The following is a 14,257-nucleotide window of genomic DNA, read 5'->3' on the forward strand; positions in this document are numbered from 1 at the left end:
ATGCTCCATGGCAACACATTGCCATGGACTTTATTACAGATCTGCCCTCTTCAGCTGGATGTACCGTTATTTGGGTGGTCATGGACCACTTCTCCAAGATGGCGCACTTCGTTCCTTTGACTGGATTGCCCTCGGCTGCAGAACTTGCTAAACTGTTCGTTAAACATATCTTCTGTCTGCATGGTTTGCCTGGGCACATTCTTTCTGATCGAGGAGTCCAGTTTACATCCAAGCTCTGAAGAGCTCTTTGCCGACTGCTAGAAATTGACCTGGACTTCTCTTCCAGTTATCACCCTCAAACCAATGGGAAAGTAGAGCGGGTCAATCATATATTGGAGAACTATCTTCGGCATTTTGTTTCCGCTCAACAAGACAACTGGGTACAACTGCTACCTTGGGCAGAGTTCTCCTATAACAAGCACACTAGTGAGTCTACTGGATCCTCTCCATTCTTTGTCGTTTTTGGTCAACATCCTTGTACTCCTCTTCCTGTTCCTGCATCGTCCGAGGTACCAGCTCCAGATTCTTTTTTTAACGATTTTTTGAACATTTGGCGTGACACCAAGATCTGCATCAACAAAGCGGTGACCTGCATGAAGACAAATGCAGACAAGAGAACAAGGAGACCACCTCAGTTCTTATCTGTGGAAAAAGGTATGGCTTTCCTCCAAAAACATCCGCTTAAGGGTCCCCAGTTTTAAGTTTGCTCCCAGGTTCCTTGGACCCTTTGAAGTATTGAGGAGGATCAACGAAGTGACATACAAGCTATGTCTACCTCCCTCTCTGCATATCCCCAATGCCTTCCATGTCTCCTTACTGAAACCAGTGGTCCTTAATCGTTTCTCAACGGCTCCTTCTACTCCAACTCCGGTATCGGAGAATGCTGATGAGGTATTTGAAGTCAAGGACAACCTGGACATCAAGAAACGTGGTAGGAAGACCTACTATCTTGTGGACTGGAAGGGATTTGGTCCTGAGGAGAGACCTTGGGAGCCGCAGGAGAACATTCATGCCTGTGTGACTACGCCTCTGCATCATCCTTCGCTTCCTGCTTTGTTGCTCCTGGTAACGACCCTGCCTGTCTACCACGCCTGTACTGCTGGTACCTATCTCAGGTATCTTCTGGTCCGCCTGGACCAGCTGCTACTGACTCTGGGACTGCTCTGGAGTGGCACCTGGCAAATACCCTAACGGCCCAAGTCTATCCTCACCATCAGAGGCTCTAGCGAAGACCAGGTAGTTGCTTAGTCACGCCCCTCCAGGGTACAGCCAGTCAGTAGCACAGTGGGTTCACATCCGCTGATCCGTGACAACAACGGCAATTTTTTTTTGTGCCACTAACACACGCAAAAAAAGTGCTTTAGAACATATAACTGCGCCGCTGAACGGCAAATATATATATTTTTTGCCACTAATACACGCCAAAAAGGGTTGTTTCTCACTTCACCACACAACGGCAAATGCTTTTTTTTGTGCCACTAATACACGCAAAAAAGGGCTTCAGAACATGTAACTGCACCGCTGAACGGCAAATAATATATATTTTTTTGCCACTAATATACGCCAAAAAGGGCTTTAGAACATATAACTGCACTGCTGAACGGCAAATAGGCCCTTATTTTTTTCCACTTATACACACCACAAAAGGCTTTAGAGCATATAACTACACTGCCAGGGCCGGCTCCAGGTTCATGTGGGCCCTTGGGCGATAAAGTCTCAGTGGGCCCCCTTACACAGTGATAACTCTCCGAGTACAGATAATATTGTAGATATAACCTGCAGTCCTATGTAACAGCACAGATAACACAGTCATGGCTATCTGGGTACAGAAAAGGTAGTAGTGTTACCTGCAGTCCTATTTAAAACCACAGATAACACTAGTGTAGATTATGTGGTAGTGTTACCTATGTCCTTAGGCCTCTTTCACACGAGCGTGTCCAGATAAGGTTCGGATGCATTGCGGCAAACCCGCGCGAGTAGGTACCCAATTGCAGTCAGTTTTGACTGCGATTGCGTTCCGTTGTTCAGTTTTTATCGCGCAGGTGCAATGCGTTTTGCACGCGCGTGATAAAAAACTGAATGTGGTACCCAGACCCGAACTTCTTCACAGAAGTTCAGGTTTGGGTTCAAGGTTGTGTTCCGCATCTCTGTGATTGCGGACCCATTCAAGTGAATGGGTCCACATCTGTGATGTGGAGTGCACATGGGCCATGTGGCCATGGGCACACAACGGCCGTGTGCATGAGGCCTAAAACAAACTCCTATAAGAAAATAATAATCAATAATACACTTTATTGGCAAAAATTCATAAGAGGAAAACTCGCCCGTGTGAAAGGGGCCTTAGTGTGAAAGGGGCCTTAGTGTGCCTCCCTATGTCTCTCCCACGGACTCCATGCTGGCGGTGCTGCCTCCTCCTTTTCTTATTCCCCCTGCACAGAACGTCCTGATGCAGCTGCGTCAAGAGAAAGGAACACTGTGGGCATGGTGATGATGACACACAGGGAGACACACACACACACAGGGAGAGACACGCACACAGAGGGAGAGAAACGCACACAGAGGGAGAGACACGCACTGGGACAGTCAAATACACACAGGAACAGATACACACACACAGGGATGGACACACACACACACAGGGACGGACACACACACACACACACACAGGGACAGACACACACAAAGGGACGGACACACACACACACACACACACACACTGAGACATACATATGGACAGACACCTGTGCAATCGTCAACCAACTTCCATCTAATGTGTGGCAACCTTTAGGGGACATTAAAAGGGAATTCCACCTTTAGTTATGCTCCAACCTTTTGTTGTCTTCTAATATGACTCCCACTGATTCCCAGTAATGAGGGGACATGGACTGGGGTTTAAAAGGGAATTATCAACATGTACCAGAAGGTGGTCTAAACTGTAACCCATTAGGCACTGGCTAGACTATGGGATGGAGTCTAAGCAATGCCTTAGGCCTCATGCACACTACCGTTATGCATACGTTCCGTGCATTGGAGACCGCCATTTGTGGTCCCCAATGCACGGGCAATATCCATGCGGCGGCCGGGACGGATCGGGACCCATTCAACTTCAATAGGTCCGTGATCCGTCCGCACCGCAAAAAATAGAACATATTCTATTTTTTTTTTGCGGTGCAGAGGCGTGGCCAGAAACACCAAGGAAGCACTCCATAGTGCTTCCGTGGGGTTCCGATCCATGCTTTCGTTCCGCATCTCTGTGATTGCGGACCCATTCAAGTGAATGGGTCCACATCTGTGATGTGGAGTGCACATGGGCCATGGGCACACAACGGCCGTGTGCATGAGGCCTAAAACAAACTCCTATAAGAAAATAATAATCAATAATACACTTTATTGGCAAAAATTCATAAGAGGAAAATTTCCTCTTATACATTTTTGCCAATAAACTGTATAATTGATTTCATGTGTTCTGGTATTTTCTTATAGGAGTTTATTGTGTTTTACAGGCATGTGTGCTTATTGAGCTGAGAAAGTTGCAATACATGGTAATTGTCCTCTATTCAATTATTGGCTTGGCTTGCTCCTTTATTTTGGTGTTTTACACATATACGGTAGCCCCACATTACTGTGTATACTGTAGTTCCCCTGACCTGAATTCTAATAGAACAACTCCAACTGCTGCTCCAGCCTCCAGGTTTCCTCTTGGGCTCCGCTCGGCTGGCGCCTATGATGTCCTGAATCTTCTTCTGCAGGCTGCAGCTGCGCCTGCTGATCAGCTTCGCCCCCTGTGTCCTCCGAGACGAGTCCTGGCTGTGAGGCTGACAGTCTGTGCGCTGCCTGTTGTGCCCAACTGTACTCACACGCCGCACGGCGTGTACGCGCACAGAAGCTCAGCCTGGAGAGACCGCGAGAGGGCAGCAAGCAGCAGCGCTGCACAAGTCAGTATGTAAAAATTTTAAAGGAGCCGCGCCGCGGAAACGAGTTGGCCCCCTTACTTACAGTGGGCCCCGGCACTTGCCCGGGTATGCCGGGTTCTGACGCCGGCCCTGTACACTGCTGAACGGCAAATAATATATATGGTCACATGCCCCGCTTCAGCCAATGACTGGGTTTAGGGGTGATGTGGCCACAAGCAGCAAGTCACTGAGCAAGCCAGTCAATGGCTGGAGCGGTGCAGGGACCAGAAGTTGGAGACAAACAGGGGCAGCACGGAGGACCAGAAGAGTGTAGAGCAGCTAAAAAGGACCTTTCATGGGCTTTTTTATTCTAGATAAATACCTTTACTTGCGGGGTACCCCCAACTGATGCTGCCACCCTGAATGTTTTTTTTTTAATCTCTCCTACGCCCCGCTGTGCCCCCCTGAAGTTTTCGTGCTCAGTATGTTAATACTGAGCATCGGTACAGGGAGGAGGAGACGCCAGGGTTTCTCAATGGGCGTCTCCTTCTCCCTGGCTGTGCGGTGGTCCAATTACAGCAGACAGACACAATAGAATATGGCGGAGCTCACCTGAATCACCACCAGTGGAATACCCGGAAAAACGCCAGGAACCAAGTGTGGAGGAAAACAGCAAGAGAAAATAATCCAGCTTCCAGGATGGTGGTGGTAATTCATAATAATCTTTATTCGATAAGTGCAGAATAAAATCCAGCATGTACATCTACGCGTTTCGGATCATCAGGTTCTGATCCTTACTCATGACAATAGTATATGCCGAGTGCCGGTCTTAAATAGAAAGTAGGCCAGACAACTCAGGTGGAAATAATTAGCAACAACCACTCCTCCTTACATGCAAATTTAAAATACTGAAATGCTAGTAAAAGACAGAAAAGACAATGTGCAAGGATCAATAGTGTAAAATTAAATCCTGTCTGCGATTGAGTCCCTTTGGTATGCGTGTATCCATAGAGAAAATCCAGTAGGATTCTCTGTTTAGAAGAGCGCGCCTGTGGTCGCCACCTTGCTTAGGACAATTAACCCTCTCCACTGCCTGTACTCTTAAGCCCGTGATATCGCCGGCATGACACTGACAGCAGACACATTTCTGGATAAAACAAATGGTATATCCGATATGTGTCTCCGTATCCTCACCTTAAGATTGTTGGTAGTGTAAGCCGTGTACCGGGGTGGGCTCCCCAGAATACAGCGAAGTCACAGACAAGGAAAGCGACACTGACACCAGCTTACTATGCAAGAACAGAAACTTTACTTAGACAACGAGTAATAACATAAGCATCACCAAAACAATACAAACATGCATAGAAAACGCTATATCCCCGGACCTACAGTCAATGTCCCTGCCCACTGGACAGGCCTAGCCGATCGCGGACACAGCAGAGCCTGCAAGTCGTGCTGTGCCACTACAGAGGACACCCCTAGCCGATGGCAAACGCAGCAGAGCCTGCAAGTCAATAACTGCGCTGCAGTACAGTACAGCCTAGTAAAACGATCTAATCCTAACTAACTAACGCTAGGCCTAAGCTAGTCTCTGTAACTTCAGGCGCCACACAATATAACAATCAGTAACCAGGTGTACTGACCTGCGTCCGTTTTGGGCCAGAGGATGCAGCCTATTAGGGATGGCCACCAACCTCTTAGCAACCGTGCGGCCTTGCTTGATGATGAGGCCTTCTGTCCACACACTGAACTTGTCTTCCTGGGACAACCTCTCTTTCAAAAGAGCTGGATTCAGTCAGGGTATAACAGCTACTATCCGTGGATTGTATGGTTGGACCCGGATATATGAACTCACAACACATACAAATGCGATGACCGCATTTGAAAGTGCCCTTAAACTGTAGCCAACACTGTGATGTCTGAACAGAGTCCAAGAAAAGACTAGGACTGATTTTTTTGTGCTATAGTGGGCGCCCTGCGATCAATACAAGTTATGCCTGGGCGCACTATTTCTGACCATTGTGGATCATGACGTAAGATGGATAGGTGTTTCCGGATAATGAGGCAGATTTTGGAATATTCCAAACTGTAACTGGTAGCAAATGTAGGAGTCTTGCGATGTATATGTTTATTTTTTAACACTCTGCCTGCCCCATCCGGGAAGACCAAATCTGTGCGTTTTTTAGATAAGATGTAAAACCTTGCAGCCTCAAGGGAATCGTTAGAGTATCCACGCGCCCTGAGGCGATCAGAGGCTGAATCCAACTCTCTGGAGAATGCTTCATCCTTGGAATCATCATTGAGGAACTGTCCAAACAGTGGTACAGCGTCAAAGTCACCTGACCACACAAACAGCAAATCATCAATAAAGCGCCCGTACCACTGTGTGAAGGTTGCCCACGGATTGTTCGCTGAGAAGAGATATGTGTGTTCCCACCATGCCATATATATGTTAGCTAATGAGGGCAAAATTTTGCCCCCATAGAAACACCTGACCGTTGTAAGAAGATGCGGTTGTTAAACATAAACACATTATGTAGTAGCAGAAAATGAACCACATCACAGATAAAATTCTGAAATGCTACACCATGGTCTGAGTATACAACAAGGAACCACTTCAATGCGGTAATGGCCAGTTCATGTGAAATAACTGTATGAAGCAAAGTAACATCCGCAGTGATCCAGACAAAATTTGGCTCCCAAACAAAATGGTGAAATGACTGTAAAACAGTTGTGGTATCTAATAGGAAACCAGGGATTGTCTGGAACAGGGGCTGCAGAATGCTATCCACCCAAGCTGACAGTCTTTCAGAGAAAGATCCGATACCTGCGACAATAGGCCGCATAGGAGGGGGGAAGCCAGGTTTGTGAATCTTGGGTAGCGAGTGGAAAATGGGGATCACAGGATGAGGTATATAAATATAATCTGCCTGTTTTTGATCCATGAATCCACTCTTCCCACCAATAGATAATAGAGGAAGTAAATCTTTCTGATAGAGGGGGGTGATTTTGGAACCTGTATATGGAGCGATCCATGACCACCACTGCCCCACCTTTATCAGCCTGCTTAATAGTAACATCAGTCATATTCTCCAATTCCCTCAACGCGGTTCTCTCTGTAGCAGTGAGATTATTGACATAGGTGGAAGATAACATATTTGAAGCCTCTTTTAGCTCAAACAAATCCCTCTCCACCAGCTCTTGAAAACGATCAAGGGCGGGTGAGCGGGACTGTATGGGATAAAATTCACGATTATGTGTCACAAAATAATGAGAAAAACCAAACATGGAATCATTGAGAGGCCGACATTCCTGTAGCTGTGAAATATGAGACAGTTCCGCAAACGAAAACACTGACAATTGAGTTGTTGCTGCTGATACGGATGGTAAGGGCGGCGAACTTGTAAGAGTAGAGTGCAGGTCATCCTGTGTGGCTTCATTCTGAAAGTGCTTTTTTAAAGTAAGATCACAAGCTAATTGATTAACGTCTAGTATTGTTTTGTAAAGATCAAAGTGACATGTTGGTGAGAAGGTTAGTCCTTTTGCAAGAACATTAATCTGAGACTGAGATAGTACCTTGGCAGAAATGTTGACCACCTGAAGAGTGTTCATGTTTTCCGCTGTCGTCTGGGGTAGCGGCCTCCTTGACGTGTGTCTGCGACCGGCTCGGCGTTTTTTGGCCGCTGTGTATGTTTGCAGACAGCGTCACAGCCAGGGAGAAGGTGAGTTTTTTTTCTTCCTGGCTATGATGTGCTCCATTGTGATTGAATCGTGGCAGAAGGAGACGCCCATTGAGAAACCCTGTTGTCTCCTCCTCCCTGTACCGATACTCAGTATTAACATACTGAGCGCGAAAACTACAGGAGGGCACAGGAGCGATATTTTAAAAAGCATTCAGGGTGGCAGCATCAGCAGGGGGTGCCCAGCAAGTAAATTATCTAGAATAAAAAAAATACTGTGAAAGGTCCTCTTTAACCCTTAACCCCTTAAGGACCGGGCTCATTTTCACCTTAAGGACCAGGCCATTTTTGGAAATCTGACCAGTGTCACTTTAAGTGCTAATAACTTTAAAACGCTTTGACTTATCCAGGCCATTCTGAGATTGTTTTTTCGTCACATATTGTACTTCATGACACTGGTAAAATGAAGTCAAAAAAATTATTTTTTTTGCACAAAAAAATACCTAATTTACCAAAAATTTGGAAAAATTTGCAAATTTCAAAGTTTCAGTTTCTCTACTTCTGTAATACATAGTAATACCCCAAAAAATTGTGATGACTTTACATTCCCCATATGTCTACTTCATGCTTGAATTGTTTTGGGAATGATATTTTATTTTTTGGGGATGTTATAAGGCTTAGAAGTTTAGAAGCAAATCTTGAAATTTTTCCGAAATTTACAAAAACTCAATTTTTAGGGACCAGTTCAGGTTTGAAGTCACTTTGCGAGGCTTACATAATAGAAACCACCCAAAAATGACCCCATCTAAGAAACTACACCCCTCAAGGTATTCAAAACTGATTTTGCATACATTGTTAACCCTTTAGGTGTTGCACAAGAGTTATTGGCAAATGGGGAGGAAATTTGAGAATTTGATTTTTTTGTCTAATTTTTCATTTTAACCCATTTTTTCCACTAACAAAGCAAGGGTTAACAGCCAAACAAGACTGTATCTTTATTGCCCTGACTCTGCTGTTTACAGAAACACCCAATATGTGGCCGTAAACTACTGTACGGCCTCACAGCGGGGCGTAGAGTGAAAGGTGCGCCGTTTGGTTTTTGGAAGGCTGATTTTTATGGACTGGTTTATTTACACCATGTCCCATTTGAAGCCCCCTGATGCACCCCTAGAGGAGAAACTCCCTAAAAGTGACCCCATCTAAGAAACTACACCCCTCAAGGTATTCAAAACTGATTTTGCATACATTGTTAACCCTTTAGGTGTTGCACAAGAGTTATTGGCAAATGGAGATGAAATTTGAGAATTTCATTTTTTTGCCTAATTTTCAATTTTAACCCATTTTTTTCACTAACAAAGCAAGGGTTAACAGCCAAACAAAACTGTATCTTTATTGCCCTGACTCTGCTGTTCACAGAAACACCCCATATGTGGCTGTAAACTACTGTACGGCCACACAGCGGGGCGTAGAGTGAAAGGTGCGCCGACTGTTTTTTTGACACCATGTCCCATTTGAAGCCCCCCTGATGCACCCCTAGAGTAGAAACTCCATAAAAGTGACCCCATCTAAGAAACTACCCCCCTCAAGGTATTCAAAACTGATTTTACAAACTTTGTTAACCCTTTAGGTGTTGCACAAGATTTAATGGAAAATAGAGACACAATTTCAAAATTTCACATTTTTGGCAGATTTTCCATTTTAATATTTTTTTTCCAGTTACAAAGCAAGGGTTAACAGCCAAACAAAACTCATTATTTATGGCCCTGATTCTGTAGTTTACAGAAACACCCCATATGTGGTCGTAAACCGCTGTACGGGCACACGGCAGGGCGCAGAAGGAAAGGAATGCCATACGGTTTTTGGAAGGCAGGTTTTGCTGGACTGTTTTTTTGACACCATGTCCCATTTGAAGCCCCCCGATGCACCCCTAGAGTAGAAACTCCAGAAAAGTGACCCCATTTTAGAAACTACGGGATAGGGTGGCAGTATTGTTGGTACTAGTTTAGGGTACATATGATTTTTGGTTGCTCTATATTACACTTTTTGTGCGGCAAGGTAACAAGAATTAGCTTTTTTGCCACCGTTTTTTTTTTTTGTTATTTACAACATTCATCTGACAGGTTAGATCATGTGGTAATTTCATAGAGCAGGTTGTCACGGACGCGGCGATACCTAATATGTATTACATTTTTTTAATTTATGTAAGTTTTACCCAATGATTTCATTTTTAAAACAAAAAAAAGTTTTAGTGTCTCCATAGTCTAAGAGTCATAGTTTTTTCAGTTTTTGGGCGATTATCTTAGGTAGGGTCTCATTTTTTGCGGGAGGAGATGACGGTTTGATTGGCACTATTTTGGGGTGCATATGACTTTTTGATCGCTTGCTATTACACTTTTTGTGATGTAAGATGACAAAAAATTGCTTTTTTTACACAGTTTTTTTTTTTTTTTTTTTTACGGTGGTCACCTGAGAGGTTAGGTCATGTGATATTTTTATAGAGTCGGTCGATACGGACGCGGCAATACCTAATATGTATACTTTTTTTTATTTATGTAAGTTTTACACAATGATTTCATTTTTGAAACAAAAAAAATTATGTTTTAGTGTCTCCATAGTCTAAGAGCCATAGTTTTTTCAGTTTTTGGGTGATTATCTTAAGTAGGGTCTCATTTTTTGCGGGATGAGATGACGGTTTGATTGCTACAATTTTGGCGTACATGCGACTTTTTTGATCACTTTTATTACCTTTTTTTGGGAAGTAAGGTGAGCAAAATTTCAATTTCATCATAGTTTTTTATTTTTTATTTTTATGGCGTTCACCGTTCGGGTAAAGTAACATGACCGTTTTATAGATCAGGTCGTTACGGACGCGGCGATACCAAACATGTGTAGGGAATGTTATTTTTTTAATTTTTAATCAGTGATAAATATGTTTTTTGATTTTTACTTTTTTTCACTTTTTTTTTTACCCAGATCCACTTGGTTCTTGAAGATCCAGTGGGTCTGATGTCTGTATAATACAGTACAGTACAATATATATTGTTCTGTACTGTATTTTACTTACACTGAACAGATCTATGCTTTCAGCACAGATCTGTTCAGCACCATGGACAGCAGGACGCCTGAGAGGCGTCCTGTTGCCATGGGAACCTTCCCCGTCTGCTCAGAACTGCGCAGACGGGGAAGGGTAAGGATGGGATCTGGCGGGGGGCTGTCTGGGAGCTCTCTCCCTCTCCATCGGGGGGCTGCAAAGGCACAGCAGCCCCCCGATCGGAGAGGGAGGGAGCTCCCTCTTACTGTTAACTTTTTCCATACAGCGGTCCGTACGGACCGCTGTATGGAAAGGGTTAAACGGCTGACATCGCATCACCGATGTCAGCCGTTTATACCAGGGTGCCAGCAATGTGCTGGCACCCTGGTATACCCACTCTACACCAACGATTATTCAATGGGAGGCGGGCGGGGGATCGCGATCCCGCCTGCCGCACCGCCCGCCTCCCGCACCGCCCCCACCGCCCGCAACACCCCCCCTGCACCTCCCACCGGGCTAAAATCATTCAGAGGTGCAGGGGGGGGGTGATAAAAATATATTTTCGGCACACTAAAGTTTCTGATCGCCGCGGTCAGGGACCGCAGCGATCAGAAACAGCAGAAAGCGCAACAAACCGCAGGTCTGAATTGACCTGCGGTTTGTTGCGATCGCGGACATGGGGGGGTCACGGGACCCCCCCGCGCATTTAGCCGAGGTGCCTGCTCAATGATTTGAGCAGGCACCTTGTTCCGATCACAGCCGGCCGGGCGGCAGTGATCGGAACAACACATGACGTACCGGTACGTCATGTGTCCTTAAGGACTCGGGAAACATGCCGTACCCATACGTCATGTGTCCTTAAGGGGTTAAGGACTCTTAACCCCTTAAGGAGCCCTATTTCACCTTAAGGACTTGGCCATTTTTTGCAAATCTGACCAGTGTCACTTTAAGTGCTGATAACTTTAAAACGCTTTGACTTATCCAGGCCATTCTGAGATTGTTTTTTCGTCACATATTGCACTTCATGACACTGGTAAAATGAAGTAAAAAAAAAATGCAGTTTTATTTATTAAAAAAATACCAAATTTACCAAATAAATTAAAAAAAAAAGGCAAATTTCCAAGTTTTAATTTCTCTACTTCTATAATACATTGTAATACCTCCCAAAATAGTTATTACTTTACATTTCCCATATGTCTACTTCATGTTTGGATCATTTTGGGAATGATATTTTATTTTTTGGGGATGTTACAAGGCTTAGAAGTTTAGAAGCAAATCTTGAAATTTTTAAGAAATTTTCAAAAACCCAATTTTTAGGGACCAGTTCAGGTCTGAAGTCACTTTGCAAGGCTTACATAATAGAAACCACCCAAAAATGACCCCATTCTATAAACTACACCGCTCAAGGTATTCAAAACAGATTTTACAAACTTTGTTAACCCTTTAGGTGTTCCACAAGAATTAATGGAAAATAGAGATACAATTTCAAAATTTCACATTTTTGGCAGATTTTCCATTTTAATAATTTTTTTCCAGTTACAAAGCAAGCAAACAAGTTAACAGCCAAACCAAACTCAATATTTATGGCCCTGATTCTGTAGTTTACAGAAACACCCCATATGTGGTCGTAAACCGCTGTACGGGCACACGGCAGGGCGCAGAAGGAAAGGAATGCCATACAGTTTTTGGAAGGCAGGTTTTGCTGGACTGGTTTTTTTGACACCATGTCCCATTTGAAGCCCCCCTGATGCACCCCTAGAGTAGAAACTCCAAAAAAGTGACCTCATTTTAGAAAATACAGGATAGGGTGGCAGTATTGTTTGTACTAGTTTAGGGTACATATGGTTTTTGGTTGCTCTATATTACACTTTTTGTGAGGCAAGGTAACAAGAAATAGCTGTTTTGGCACAGTTTTTATTTTTTGTTATTTGCAACAGGTTAGATCATGTGATATTTTTATAGACCAGGTTGTCACGGACGCTGCGATGCCTAATATGTATACTTTTTATTTATTTATGTAAGTTTTATACAATGATTTCATTTTGAAGCAAAAAAAAATAATCATGTTTTAGTGTTTCCATAGTCTGAGAGCCATAATTTTTTCAGTTTTTGGGCGATTACCTTGGGTAGGGTATGATTTTTGCGGGATGAGGTTTTATTGGCACTATTTTGGGGTGCGTGTGACTCTTTGATCGCGTTTTATTACACTTTTTGTGATGTAAAGTGACAAAAAATGGTTTATTTAGCACAGTTTTTATTTTTAATTTTTTACGGTGTTCATCTGAGGGGTTAGGTCATGTGATATTTTTATAGAGCCGGTCGATACGGACGCGGCGATACCTAATATGTATACTTTTTTTTTATTTATGCAAGTTTTACACAATAATATCATTTTTGAAACAAAAAAAAAATAATCATGTTTTAGGGTCTCCATATTCTAAGCCATAGTTATTTTTTATTTTTTGGGCGATTGTCTCAGGTAGGGGCTCATTTTTTGTGGGATGAGGTGACGGTTAGATTGGTACTATTTTGGTGGGCAAACGCCTTTTTGATCGCTTGCTGTTGTACTTTTTGTGATGTAAGGTGACAAAAAAATTGTTTATTTAGCACAGTTTTTTTTTATTTATTTTTTACGGTGTTCATCTGAGGGGTTAGGTCATGTGATATGTTTATAGAGCCGGTTGATACGGACACGGCGATACCTAATATGTATACTTTTTTTTTTTCCCCATTTTTTACATATTTTTTATTAACTTTGTTTGGGGAAAATGATGTTTTTGTTTACTTTTTTATTTTTACTTTTATTGAACTTTTAATTTTTTGGGGGGAAAACTTTATTTTTTCAACTTTTTTTTCACATTATTTTTTGTCCCACTTTGGGACGTGAACTTTTGGGGGTCTAATCCCCTTTACAATGCATTCCAATACTTCTGTATTGGAATGCATTGGCTGTATGAGTAATACAGTGTGTATAACTCATACAGCTTCCGGCCTGTGAGATCCAGGGGGCTGGATCTCACAGGCTCATCACTGGAAGGCAGCGCAGATGCCTCAGGAAGGCATTGCGCTGCCTTCCATGCCATCGGGTCCCCCCTACAGCCGCATGGGGACCCGATGGCACCGCCGCCCGCCGGATAAGGTAAAACCGCAAACCGCAGGTCTGAATTGACCTGCGGTTTGCGGCGATCACCGATGCGGGGGGGGTCACATGACCCCCCCGGCGTTGTGACAGGATGCCCACTGAATGATTTCAGCGGACATCCTGTTCCGATTAACCCCCTCCGTGCCGCAATCGCGTTTTAAAGTTAGGACGTACCGGTACGCCCTGGGTCCTTAAGGACTCGGCAAACATGGCGTACCGGTACGTCCTAAGTCCCTAAGGGGTTAAGTACGAATGTTCTAGTTCAGGGGGCAGGCACCTTCTTAAAAAACAATCTTACCGGAAAACCCCAGTGATATTTCTTTGCAGGCTCGGACTGGCCCCCAGGGGTACAGGGGAATCCCCTGGTGGGCCCCTGAGCAAGGTGGGCCCCTGAGCAAGGTGGGCCCCTAGTCTCCCACCCCCTGCACAAGTGGCACATAACACAGTAGACTTACTGCACTACATACATATATTCAATGTATAGCACCTCAACCAGCCTATGTTCATATAA

The sequence above is a fragment of the Bufo bufo genome, chromosome 2, assembly GCF_905171765.1.
Source record: "Bufo bufo chromosome 2, aBufBuf1.1, whole genome shotgun sequence".
Taxonomy (NCBI): domain Eukaryota; kingdom Metazoa; phylum Chordata; class Amphibia; order Anura; family Bufonidae; genus Bufo; species Bufo bufo.